The following is a 13,767-nucleotide window of genomic DNA, read 5'->3' on the forward strand; positions in this document are numbered from 1 at the left end:
ATTGCGGGCTTGAACCCCAGTGGGGGATGTGTATAAACAGCCAATGTGATTCTCTCTTATCATTTATGTTTCTCTCTCTCTCTCCCTCTCCCTTCCTCTCTGACGTTGATAAAAATATATCTTAAAAAAACAGTAAAATAAAAATAAAAACAACTGCAGAGTAAGGCTATAACCACCATTACAGCAAAATCATGTCTGGGTGGTAGAATTGTTTGCTTTGCTCGTGGTAAGCCTCCCAGACAGGTCTGCAAACACACTTTTGCACAAAGGAGGATCTTCAAATGGCTGCAGTGTTTTAAGAAGCCTGGCGCCACAAAGCAAAGGAGCCTCTCCTTTGTGTGTGGTCTCTGAATTTCCTCATCGGCAACAAATAGGAAATGCACTTAGCTTTTCCCAAAATGTATTTTTAAATGATTAAACCTGTTTTCTTGGTTCTTACTCATTTTCTGAGTATAGAAAAATCTTTAAAATTAAGATGGATTGAACAGGAGCAAAACAGAAATTGTAAGAATATTGTTGATTAATCAACTATATATATAACCAAATGCCAGACATTTACATCATAATTTCAAAATGACCTGTCTTTGTGAAATCTGTCTGCCTTTATGGTCCCTCACCCCTCAGCTTAGGACAGGTCATGGCTGCCCCCATCCTCACCCTGATCAGATTAGCTGTCCTAAATTCTAACATGGCAGAGCCTGCAGCCCACAGTGGTGATTGGTAGTTATAGCTTCCCTAGTCTTCGTTTTGTTGCTTATTAAACTCAAGGCGTTTTTTAAATATTTTTATTGATAAAAGAGAGGAAGAGAGAAGGATAGATAGAAACATCAATGATGAGAGAAGCATTGATCAGCTGGCTCCTGCATGCCCCCCACTGGAAATTGAGCCCACAACCTGGCATGCGACTGGGAATTAACACTCAACCACTGAGCACATCGGGCAGGCTAAAATTGCGGATTTTTAAAAACTAATATATCTGGGTTCTTTAGTATAAGGAATGCCGAGCTAATATTTAAAGCAGTCCAAAATGGGACTGTTTTGATCTGAAATACTGAATTGTTCATTAATGTTGTGTCTCTCAATGACCTTATATCTATCTCAGTGACATTTGTACTTATCACAACTTAAATATCATACATTTATTTGTTTATATTCTTGCTGAACGTCTCCACCCTCTAAGTCAGCAGTCTACAAACTATGGTCCATGTGGCCAAATCAGGCCCCCCATCTGTTTTTGTGAATCAGATGTTTACTTACATAGTCAAGCCCACTCCTTTACATATTGTCCACTATAGCTGCTTTCCCATTAAAAAGGCAGAGTGGAGTAAATGTGACAAAGACTGAGCTGCAGAGCCAAGAATATTTACTATCTTGTCTTTTACAGAAAAATTTGGTCAATCGCACCCTAGCCAGTTTGGCTCAGTGGATAGAGCATCGGCCTGGAAACTGAAAGGTCCCAGGTTCAATTCCAGTCAAGGGCATATGCCCAGGTTGTGGGCTCGATCCCCAGTGGGGGACTTAGATGATTCTCTCTCATCATGGATGTTTCTCTCTCTCTCTCCCTCTTCCTTCCTCTCTGAAATCAATAAAAATATATTAAAAACAAAACAAAACCAAAAAAAGTTCGCCAATCCCTTTTCTAGACTTCAGATTTCCTAAAAACAAGGACTCTGCTATAAATTCAATGACCTACACATAGTAAATGTTCAATGAACATTTGTTGCATAAATAATGTTAAGTTTATCATGTCAGTCACAAAGCTACTTGTCAGGAACTGGTCCTCAAAAAATAGAAAAAGCTGGTCCTCAAAAAGAAAAAGCAGACACCTGTGTTTTTTTATACAGATGTATAAAGATGGAAAGACCTTTAAGATTAATACACCCCTAAGCAATTCTCCCAAGGATTGCCCACATAGAGGCAAAAACTCCTGCAGCACATTTGTTTTCCCTTTTATTAGTAAGTCACTCTGTGAATTCAGCCTGCTCCCAGGGGACCAAGGGATTGAACACAATATGCAAGCCATGATAATTACACTCATTTGAAACTTTCAATTCTGACATATTCCCTGACGTTCTCTAAATGCTCGCCATCCCAGTGCATTTTCGTTAATTTGATTAGGGAATGAAATGCATTAAAGAACACAAAGTACAGCTCTGCAATGAACATTGTTAATTAAACTCTTGCCCTGAGAAAGTTCCAGTGCACGCTGACTGATGATTCCATCTGTTTTGACAAAAAGTTTCTCCAGATCTGATATCCCAAACAAGGAAGGGGCTTGAATTTTAAGGCATCCACCTGCTCCCTGAAGTGCAAGACAGAATAATTCATTTCTGCCAAGTCACACGAAGAAGTAGATAAGAATTGCCCAGCACAGCTCACTGGCTCTGTCTCTTGCCAGCTCTGGCTGAGGAAGAAATGCTGGGTGATTTGATGGCTCCATTGCACGAAGGCAATTTTTCTTATGTCAGCCTTTATTTCTTCCTCCAAGAGTTCTTTGTAATTCTGTCCCATAAAAGAAGGATCACAGATAAATATATAAATCATGGAACAGAAGCACTCCAGGGTGGCAAGGTCTGGAACCCACAATCATATCACACTTCATGCATTTAGCAACTATGTGTTCAGCCCCTAGTCTGTGCCAGACACTGGAAAAACCAAGAGGCATGCTTTGGAGCTCGGTTTAAATCCGAGCATTCTTTTTTTAAAGACAGGAGTGTTGACTCCTCGGGAACCTTAATTCTCAAGGGAGAAAACCTAAAGAATGCAGCTATAAAAATTTCAAGCCCCGCAGGCATGGCTCAGTGGTTGAGCATTGACCTGTTAACCAGGATGTCATCATGGTCGATTCCCAGTCAGGGCTCATGCACTGGTTGCAGATTCAATCCCCAGTGTGGGGCATACAGGAGACAACCAATCAATGATTCCCTCTCATCACTGATGTTTCTATTTCTCTCTCTTCCTCTACCTTCCTCTCTGAAATAAATATAATTTATTTTTCAAATTATCGTGATCTCAGCTATAACAACATCGGCCCCCACATATGTAGTATTTTGTGTTTCCATAAATTATTTTGGCCCCAAATGTGACTTCCTGAGATGGTGAAATGACCACAGCAATGCAGCACAACCCAGTGAGGGGCCATCAGGTGAGGAGACACGGGAGAAGCTGTGTATTCTTGAGCAAGGCCTTTTAACTGTGCTGGGCACCATTTCATTTTCCATAAAACATACACCGCAGGGCCTCCTCTGCCCCTCTCTCAAGGATGTTATGAAGATAAATCAGCAAAATATATGAAACAAGAAGGAAAGCACTCTATAAATTTTTAAACTTCTCATTACCAAACACAAAAGTCAAGTTTCTCTGAATGTAAGGTACTGAAAATCAAGCATCCTATATCACTTTCTGCCAAAAATTATAACATCATTAACGATGGGACTACACTGCTGTGCATTTTAACTGCAAACTTTATGGTAGAATTGTAATTTTACTGATATTTAAAAGGAGAAGGATGATTTAAAATGACAGAAGCCAAATTTCTTTGCTATCTCCTGTTGCAGGGAGTAAGTTGAAGTACTTAATTTTAAAAGGACATATTTATAATGTGTGTACATTCTGTTTAACAGCTAGTAATCTGAAAAGCTTACAGGAAGTAAGTTGGATGTAGGATTTCAGGAAAAATTCAGTGTAAACTTGAATCATTCTTGTTATCTTTACTTTGTGCCTTAAAAAGCAACAATAATAATGACACTATCCCATTATATCCAAAGATGAACCACAGAAACACAGTGGTTGCGCATCTTGGTCCCACTGAAAATTATACCCCTTTGGACTATGGACACCTGTGTGGGCCAATGGGCTAGAGAGCAGAATTCCATTGGTATATGGAACAGAATAGTAGAACCAATCACTTTCCCCTTGTTCTCCCATTCTGCCTTTGCCTCCATTATAGAACTTGCTTTACTGTGTTTAGTAATTAATTACTATTCCATGCCTCTAGTAGGACAGTGTATTCTTAGAAGGCAGGGCCACATCTTATTTGTATCTACAATCCAAGACTTGATGAGCAATGGACATTATTACTGCATTGTTTGATCAACAAGCTACTGGTATCTAGCATTCCCAACTCCAAGTGCCCTGGAGCATCAGTGTCCTCTCAAACCCCAATTCTGTGCACACAATTGACCTTGGCTTGGCAACATTTATTCCAACTTATAGAAAGGCTTGATTCGAAAGTTACAACCAATGCTTCATTCTCAATGGGGGGGGGGGGGGGGGGGGGGGGGAGATGCAGGTAAGCAAAAACAGAAAATTCCAACCAGGTATCCTACATTGGGTGCTCAGTTTATAACATCAAGAGCAGCACCTGCTTTTTTTATATATATATATTTTATTGATTTTTTACAGAGAGGAGAGAGAGAGAGAGATAGAGAACTAGAAACGTCGATGAGAGAGAACATCAACCAGCTGCCTCTTGCACACCCCCCACTGGGGATGTGCCCACAACCAAGGTACATACCCTTGACCAGAATCAAACCCGGGACCCTTCAGTCCGCAGACCCACGCTCTACCACTGAGCCAAACTGGTTTCGGCAAGCACTTGCTTTTTCTAGTACCCCAATATTCATGAACATCATCCATCGCTGAACTTTGATCCAGAAGTAGTTTGAATATTTTTATCCAGTTTTGAGTCTAAGTTTTAATAAAATAAAATAAAAAGAAAGAAAGAAAGAAAGAAAGAAAGAAAGAAAGAAAGAAAGAAAGAAAGAAAGAAAGAAAGGAAGAAAAAAAGAAAGAAAGAAAGAAAGAAAACCCTAAAGTAAAGACATAAAGGGTACAATCCAATAAGAAACCACCTCTTAAAAACAAGATGTCAATACTGGTAAGCAACTTTCAGGGTTATTTAAGCTCAGTTTTTTCAACAAAGTGACTTGGCCAATGTCACAGGGCCATGTAGGGCCAGAGCAAAAACTAGAACTCAGATCTCTACACCCCCAGGCCAGTTTAGTGCGATCAGCCAACCTCACTTGCCCAAGGTTCCCAGAACAGGGTACTTTCCATTTTTTCAGCAGAACAAGACCAGGCAAACTGTCTGTTTGCCTAAAACTGAGAGGCTTAGGAGATAGGACTTCCATTGCAAAAACAGGGAGAGTTCCAAACAAGCCAGTTACAGTTGGTTGCCCTAAATCCTTCCTTCATTACATATATCTGTTCCTTTTATCAGCTTAATAAAAATGTTACCAGTTCTGCCTCAACCAGGTAAGCCCAGCAAGAGCCTGGAGATAAGAAATTGAGCTTAACAGTTGTTGCACAGCTGTGCCCTCTGAGAGGCATAAAATTCTACCTATTAATTATAATACATAAGTGATCAAAACTAGAGCCTCGAGGTTCTCTATGAATTTTTTAAAAGAATGTTCAGGTCCTTAAATAATTAAAAGTTAAAAATAGTCAAAAGCAAGAAAATGAATATCATGAAAATGAGCATTATGAAGCCAGTCCTGTTTAAGTACCAGACTATTATTACATATCCACACTCATCAAGTTGTCGCTTCTGAGGAAAAAAGGCCATGGAAGGCTCACAGAGTTATGCTGATTAATTGTCCCCAGAGTCCATTCAGAATGCAATCATTACTCATGAGGCTCCTCTGACACTGTGATTAGCCTACAACTCCAGTGATCCAGGGAAGAGTTCAGAGTCTGTTTTTAAAAGGCATGCGGTGTTTCCCACAAAAGGGAGCTGGAATTGATATTTCAACTTCTTTGAGGGATTCTGGGGTTCTGGGTGCATTATATCTGCATTTATAAAAGGGTTAGTTTTTCTTCCCTCCAATTTCAATGAGCAATCTCAGAACACCAGGCTGTGGGGAAGATTTCACAGGAAAATACTGCTGGGTACACCCATGAAGTCCTACAATAGATTAACCATACAGACACTACACTGTGGACTTCATTCATGCTCACTCTCAACCTCACAATCAATGCCACTGTCTGAAGTTTCTAAGTGAGAAGCTGAAGCTCCTAGCACTCACCAGCTCCCAAGTCAAGAGCTAGTGAATGTAAGTGCCAGGTTGAGTCTGGGTCCCTCTAACACCCAATCCCAGGCCCTTTCCCTGGGTAGGTCTCCTCCCTGACATACCTTCACCTCCAGGAAAACTGCTCAACTCCCATGTTCTGTGAGGTTGGGTTTGTGAAGGATAATATGCATCACACTGTACATATAAAGAGACAAGTCTCATGGGGGGCGGGGGGGAGAGAATATCTAATAGCCCTATCAAACAAAAAGGAAATCCCACCTTGCAATTAGAGAGAAAGGCAAAGGTATTTGCCAAAATCCCATATAGTAGTTAAAAATAAATAAGCCAATTAAGGCATTTTGCAATATAGCCACAGTGAACAAGCTATGGAACACAATGATCTTCAATTCCATCTATTATAAGAAAATCTCTTCCCTGATTATGGGGTAGCTACTGGTAAGATCACTAAACAAATCCCTGCAGCCCATACTCCGCACAGGGGCAAAATCCCTTGCTCCATGAAACACAATTTTCTGGAGTTTCCTACCTTTAGGAAAAATATAATAGACAATAAGTTATACAGGGACAAGAATGGAAACCTGAAATATATGCTTTCCTAAAAAATACTGCTTACCTTTGACTTTTCCTCCTCTTTAATTCTCTCCCTTCAAGAAACGAACCGAAGGGTAACTTCCAGCAACTTCAGCTGGCAAACTAACGTTCCAGATTGCTTTCCTTCCCAAAAAGGATAGTCTGATTTACTGCCTCCCTGCCTGGTTTAATCAGCAAAGAACACTAAGTACGAGTTCTAGATATTTTCAACAACAATTTACTACAGAAGAGGGCAATGCTGCATGCAGCCAACGGCTTCCATGCCCCAACTATTAATAAATCCCCTTGAGTCTTTGAAACTTTTCCAGCAAGATCATCCAAACAGCAAGTTCCCAGAACCTTGGAATTGAGCACTGTGAGTTTCTAACCAGGGGACTTGTCCTATACCTTTTTTAGTGAGTGCACTGGCAAGGAATTTCTACTTCCTTCTCTCCTGCAGAGCTCAGAGTACAGTTCTCTCTATTATGTAGGGCCTTGCTCTCAGCAAAGAATCCCCTGGTGAAGATAGAAGCTTTTGGGGGAAGCCAGGAAGCATTCCTGCAAATTCTACCATTTTGGAGAGGAAGTACCTGACCATTTTTAAAAAACAAGGTTTGAGAATTACAAATATAGAGAGCTTTGAGAATTAAGTTAGAAGCAGGACCACAGAGGGAGATGTCATCCACTCTGAATAATTAGCAATGCAGTTTTACAAAATGGTAGCTTAAAAGTGATTTTTCTACTTCTCCTAGGGGCTCACATAAAAGCTCTTAAAAGGCCAACCTCCCCCATCCATTCCAAACACAATTTGCATTAGGATGCATTAAGGCAGGACATGTCAGGAATTTAACATTGCACTTCTACAACTCAAAACGTTTACACCAAGTTTGAAAGTCCTTTTTGTATGGGAACCCGTCTGACCTGAATGATGGGGAGAAGTGAGCCTGTGTGGCTTTGGGGACAGGAAAGAGGTGTATAAACTGCTCCCAGCATTCTGTGTGACACCAGCTGCTCCTCCAACTCAAACCCCAGGGTCCTGGCCCACTGGCTCCTCTCTCATGTTCTGCCAGCACATCTTTGCCCTCATCCTCTAGTTTATTTCCAGATTCCTTCAAGGGCAGAGGCAATGGGAACAAGACTAAATCAAAGCAATCATTGCTGCTGCTTTTGAATCATTCTGATAAAAGACTTACTACATTAGAGAGGTTGTTGTTATCAACAGCCACGATTTAGGGTTACAGGTGAATTTCAATTATCCATGCTAAACCTCTCTCTCCCTAGCTTGACTGCTAGAGTCTTCAATGAAGATAACCTGCTCCCTTCAGAGTCATTATCTCAACTCTTCCCCTTCTGCTGACTCTATTGGAAAACTGCTGAATCACTGCCTTGCTTTCCCAGCAAAGAGACAATCTGGTTGCAGATTCCCTAAATCCTATGAGCTCATCCCTTCAATTCCACCCAGCCCAACCTAATGGTGGTTCTTACCTATTTCTTTGAGTACTTTTTCTTCCAAATACCTTCTTAACTTTCCCATTACTCTTTGTCAATAAAGAGTCAGTCCTCGCCCCTGGCACTAGCTCTTCTCCAAAAAAGTAGTCTGAACCAAGGAAAGCTGAGGCTACCAGTAGCCATTCAGAGCCAGTCTTCTTCTAATCTGAGGCTGGACTACATGACCATAAAGTACTCACACAGTGTCTCCTCTTTTTTGCCAAAAAGCTCATTATTAATGGTGGTATGTACAGAGTACTCTAATGCATGAGGGACCCATATGGTTTGTGAATAAGCCCTCAACTGGCTTCAGTCTGAGATTCAGCCCAGCCTCCTTTAGCCCTCAACTGGCTTCAGTCTGAGATTCAGCCCAGCCTTTTTTCTGTTCCTTACTCTCCTCCAACTCCCAATCCTCAGTTCCTCCTCCTACTTCTGATCAGCCATTATCTTTGAGTGCACAGGTATGCAAAGCAAACACTATAGGAATCTATAGATAAAGAAACCAGAAAAGAGAGAAAAGGCAACATCTGATGTCTCAAGGCAATGACCTGGAGAGCAATGAGAGGGATGTGGTTAAAGATCTCATAAATCCCCAAAGCAAGAGAGCATGGACACTGACCCAATCGTGGCCTTATGGTCGCAGCTCTTCAGTAGCTGGAGTGGGACTTTTGAATCATAAATTAGCATTTGTCCTGGCATTCTGCTGTCTGGGAGATTGTTTCGACAGAGAAAATATACTGTAACTGCCCTTGAGGAAATTGCAGACTTATAAGCATTTATGTGCTCTTGTAGCCCCCAAGATTTATCCCAGAACAGGGGTCCAATGTCAGGGCAAGAGAAAAGAGTACTGTCATTCCTGGGGATGAGAGAAAGCCCCAAGAAACTCCTCCCACTGGCTTCCCACAAACAGTACAAGAAAGTTCAGGGAGGCTCCGAGGAAGGCTTTACCTAGAACTCACAATTGTAATTAGGACACTGTCTAGCACTGTGGGGGTTACAGATGCCATCCCAGCCATAGTCCCTCAGGATCACCGAAGGCCAAGCAACTGGGAAGAATAGCAATAATACCAGGATTATCGTCAAATCTGAGATATCACCAATTGTAAAATGCATTCCATTTTCAGAGGTAAAATTTGAAAGAATCAGCTTTGGTGATTACAAAATGATACTGATTATTCAATGTACCCCAATGTCAGAAATACAAAATGGAAAAAAAAATGCAACTTAGAATCAGTGAAATTCATCAATACCACCTAAAGTTCAATAGATTATTGTAGAATGGCACTTCTCTACCCCTCTAAAATTAGGCAAGACCATATTATCGGTGTTGGCCAATAAAATGTGAGGAAAAGTAGATGTAGTTCTAGGCCAATGTATGTAGTTGTCAAAGTGACTGTCCAGTGCTCTGCCCTCCTGATATAGTAATCATGGAAGCACATGGTAGCTACACATGGAAAGGGTGGCATCACAGAAGATGGAGTCTTCATTGGCTTGGAGCTCTGAGAAATTTCCATGAGAAGAGTCCCCCTGCTAACCCATTCAAACTATTTTGAACACGTACTTTAAGGAAAAAATAAAATTTATGGTTTAAAGCAACTGAAACTCTGTGATTGTTTGGGTACCACAACATAAACTAACATCTCCTGACTGAAACACCATCTTATCTACACTAATAAAAGGATAACATGCTAATTAGACCGGACATCTTCCAGACAAAGCACAGTGGCAGGGGCTGAGGCAGAGGTAGTTAGGGTTGATCAGGCCGGCAGTGGGGAGCTGTTAGGGGCAGGATCTGGCCTACACCAGCAGTCAAGACATCCCCTAAGGGGTCCTGGATTGGAGAGGGTACAGGCCAGCTGAGGAACACCCCCTCCCCCATGCACAAACTTCATGCACCAAGTTTCTAGTATTTGAATAAAGCAGTAACTCATTTAGTTCTCAAATTACATAATAAGGCAGGCAAATCAAGCACTATTGCCATGTTAAAGATCAAAGAAATTGAGGCTCAAAACGATGAACTGAATTGCCCAAAGTCATATAGTCAGCTCAGGTTATGTTTGGAACTAGAACACATGTCCTCAAACTAAAGAATGAGGTCCACAGGTAGTGCCCCTATCTATCTCTATCCTGCCTCCAAATCCCTGCTTCCTTATTCCTACAAATACACATACACGCATACATAACTTCTTTGAGCAAATGGAATTTGAGTCCCAATCTCTTTACTTTAAGCAGCAACAAAACACTCAAGAGTTGAAACCGGTTTGAGTGTCGGCTTGGGGACTGAAGGGTCCCGGGTTCGATTCTGGTCAAGGGCATGTACCTTGGTTGCGGGCATATCCCCAGTGGGGGGGGTGCAAGAGGCAGCTGATTGATGACTCTGTCTCATCGATGTTTCTAAGTCTCTATCTCTCTCCCTTACTCTCTGTACAAAATCAATAAAATATATATTTTTAAAAAAACACTCAAGAACCTGGCCAACAGCACACGTTAAATAGGGGTGTCGAACTCAATCAGAGAAGGGGCCAAAATCTAAAATCCAGCCTAAATCGCGGGCCGAATGGTTTACTGAACAGTCATAAACTGTCATTGTGATGGAAACGCAGCGGAGTGCAGTGATGACAGCGCGGTGCGGGCCACATTGCAAGGCCTGGCGGGACGGATTTGGCCCGCGGGCCTTGTGTTTGACACATGTGCAAGACTTAGAATACAGGTGAGCACTCAGGCCTGGCTGCAACACCACAGTGTATTTGCAGCTGAAACAGAAGTTGAGAAGTTCTGGGAAGCAAAAAGATAAATGCTGAGATGAGCATTTTCACAATCTGTAGGTAAAGAGTGAAGGAACGGAGAGAGAGAGAGAGCACAAAGTAGACATTCTTTTTTTTTTTTTTTTTTAATATATATATTTTATTGATTTTGTACAGAGAGGAAGAAAGAGAGATAGAGAGCTAGAAACATCGATGGGAGAGAGTCATCAATCAGCTGCCTCCTGCACACCCTCTACTGGGGATATGCCCGCAACCAAGGTACATGCCCTTGACCGGAATCGAACCCGGGACCCTTCAGTCCCCAAGCCGACGCTCTATCCAATGAGCCAAACCGGTCTCGGCCAAAGTAGACATTCTTCATGTCCTGCATTTCACTTCAGTTTCTTGAAACATACTTTACACCCTGAATGGAAAATCAGACCCCATCGCTGTTTGCTGTAAAGTCGCCAGCAATCACGAGATGACATCTAGGAAAATCTAATCTCTTACTAAAACACATAGGCAGGAGACTCAACAAGAACAGACAGGCTCCTGGGGCTCCTGACCCCATCACTGCCACTCTTCCTACATGCTGTGCTCAGAACCCCAAATTATACAAACCACAATGACTTCCCTGAGTCAACACCTGCTGAGAATTCAGTCACTTCATTTCTAAGCTAGGGAAAGGAGCAAGTCAGTCCCGGTGGCCAAAGAACAAAGCCAGCAGGTGTCAGCCACTGAACTGGCTTCAGGGCTTGCCCTTGGTGCCCCAAGAAACCCGCTGTGGAAACTTAGTAATTTCAGAAAAGGAAATGAACTTCAGGGAAACTCTCAGAGCTATTCATCTTTGCCATCACATTCTCTCCCTGGACAGACCCCAAGCCCTGAGCACAGTGCTCTCCCAGAGTGATGGTTTCATTCATGGTCCACGCCTAGCTAAGCACCTGGTTCTGAAAATGTCAGTGTGAAATGATTCCTGGGACAGGCATGTTCATAGCCAGCATTGTGATTATGACTTTGCCAAGCCCTCTGAAATTCTGAGCAAAGAAATGTTTATAAATTACTGCTCAAGTCCCAGTTTCCTTTATCTGATGGCCCAGCCACTATAGCTGCCTTCAGCGACTCAGTAAAACTAACCTTCCCACAGTATGGACATCAGCATATAAGATGAATGTTTTCTGAGTTTTATTCACCTTACCTGGGATGCATCCACAGGATTTTGTTAAGGCTAAGCATTGTCTTCTTAAAATGGCAGACTTTTCTTTATTATTTTTTGGAAAAATAGTAAATCTGATCACTGTGGAACCAGATGAACTCTCTGGGATTATAGAAATGGATATTCATATTGTTTTATGTAGTAAACATCCACAGGCAAAAAAATCCTGCCTAAGAAGATTGTATGCCCCTTTCCTGTTATAAAAAGGCACTATTTTCCCAAAGCAAGGCTCTGGACACCAGTTCCTTCGGTAGCATCCAAGATAACCTACAGCTATAGACACTTTCAATAATGGTTCTTAACCACATGAGGGCTCCTGGCGCCTTCAAAAATTGTTGAAAGCTATGGACTCTCTCCAATAAAAGGCACACCAGCACACATAAAGGCCATTTGGAATTTCAGGATTACCTCATCTCTCTGATATTCATTCATTTCTTCCCTGCTTCGGCCCTAGTTCTATCCCTTTTTCCCAGTGAAAGGAAGTAGTCATGCAGGAGGTGCCAACTCACTCCATCTGACAATGTTGTCCCCTTTTCCATGGAGCTTCTTATTCACCAAGAGGATGTTCTCCTTGATTTCCCTGAATGTCAGTTCCAACACAAAATGGAAACTATTATAATATGTGCCACTCCACTTCATGGGATACTATGAAAGTCAAATAAGGGAAGAGCCACCAATATGCTCTGAACCGTGTACCAAACATTGCACACTTGGGCAGTGCTGTTGGAAGAGGGTATGTGTGAGCTGCCAGGGGCCCTGTCCATTCTGCTTCCAAACTCCTCCATCTGTTTGCTGACCACACCAGATCGTTGATTTGATTTTTCACTGAGGGTTTCTGGGATTCATAGTGCTTACACATGCCTTTTTCCAAATGAGGGTTTGTGTGAGGGGAACTGCAAGATTGTCAATTCTTTAACGGCAGTGTGCTGGCACCTGGGGAATAGCCAAAGGTTGCTGCAATGCCCATAATTCAGAGGCCCCCATAAATCAGCCTGATGGGACAGAAATGCTAAAGCAGGGACATTGCTTTCTGCCGCCTGGAAGAGAATGAATGGCTTACAGGTTCCTTTAGGGGTGACCTACTTGTCCACTGACCCATTCCTCAAGTTGTCATGTGTAACCAAGGACCTCCAAGATGGGAAAATTAAAGATAATGTTGAAAATATTATCCTGTGTCTGTCTTAGCCTTTTCTGCATGTTAACTGCTTTAATAGGTTTAGAGTAGTTATTGTTACAAATGTCTTTGTAAGGTTAGGTAGGCTAACTGCTGTGACAAATACATCCAAAGATATATGAGTCTCAGGTGCAATAGAAGTCTACTTCTCCTTCACATGAACAGTTAAAGGCATATCCTGTTTGGTTCTGCAAAATTGTACAAGGCCCCAGACTGACAGAGGCTCTGCCAGGCTCAGTCCATGGCATTCAATATCGTCCTGGCATCGACATGCTGCAGACAAGCGGGTAAAGAGCAGAGAGAATCAGTTTGGGGAGTTTAACAGAGCAGACCTGGGAGAGACTCAACACTTCTGCTCACGTTGCATTAGCTATACTGCACTGCAGGGTAACTGAGAAGGGTGATCTAGCTGTGGACCTACGAAAAAGAGAAAATAGATTTTTGTGAGCATGTAGCTCCCTCTTCCCAGAAATCATTTTAAAAACTAATTAATTTTGAAATTAATTTTTGGTCAGCGTTTAGATGAATAAACTCAGCTGGTTG

Source organism: Pipistrellus kuhlii, unplaced genomic scaffold (assembly GCF_014108245.1).
Source record: "Pipistrellus kuhlii isolate mPipKuh1 unplaced genomic scaffold, mPipKuh1.p scaffold_m20_p_13, whole genome shotgun sequence".
Lineage (NCBI taxonomy): Eukaryota > Metazoa > Chordata > Mammalia > Chiroptera > Vespertilionidae > Pipistrellus > Pipistrellus kuhlii.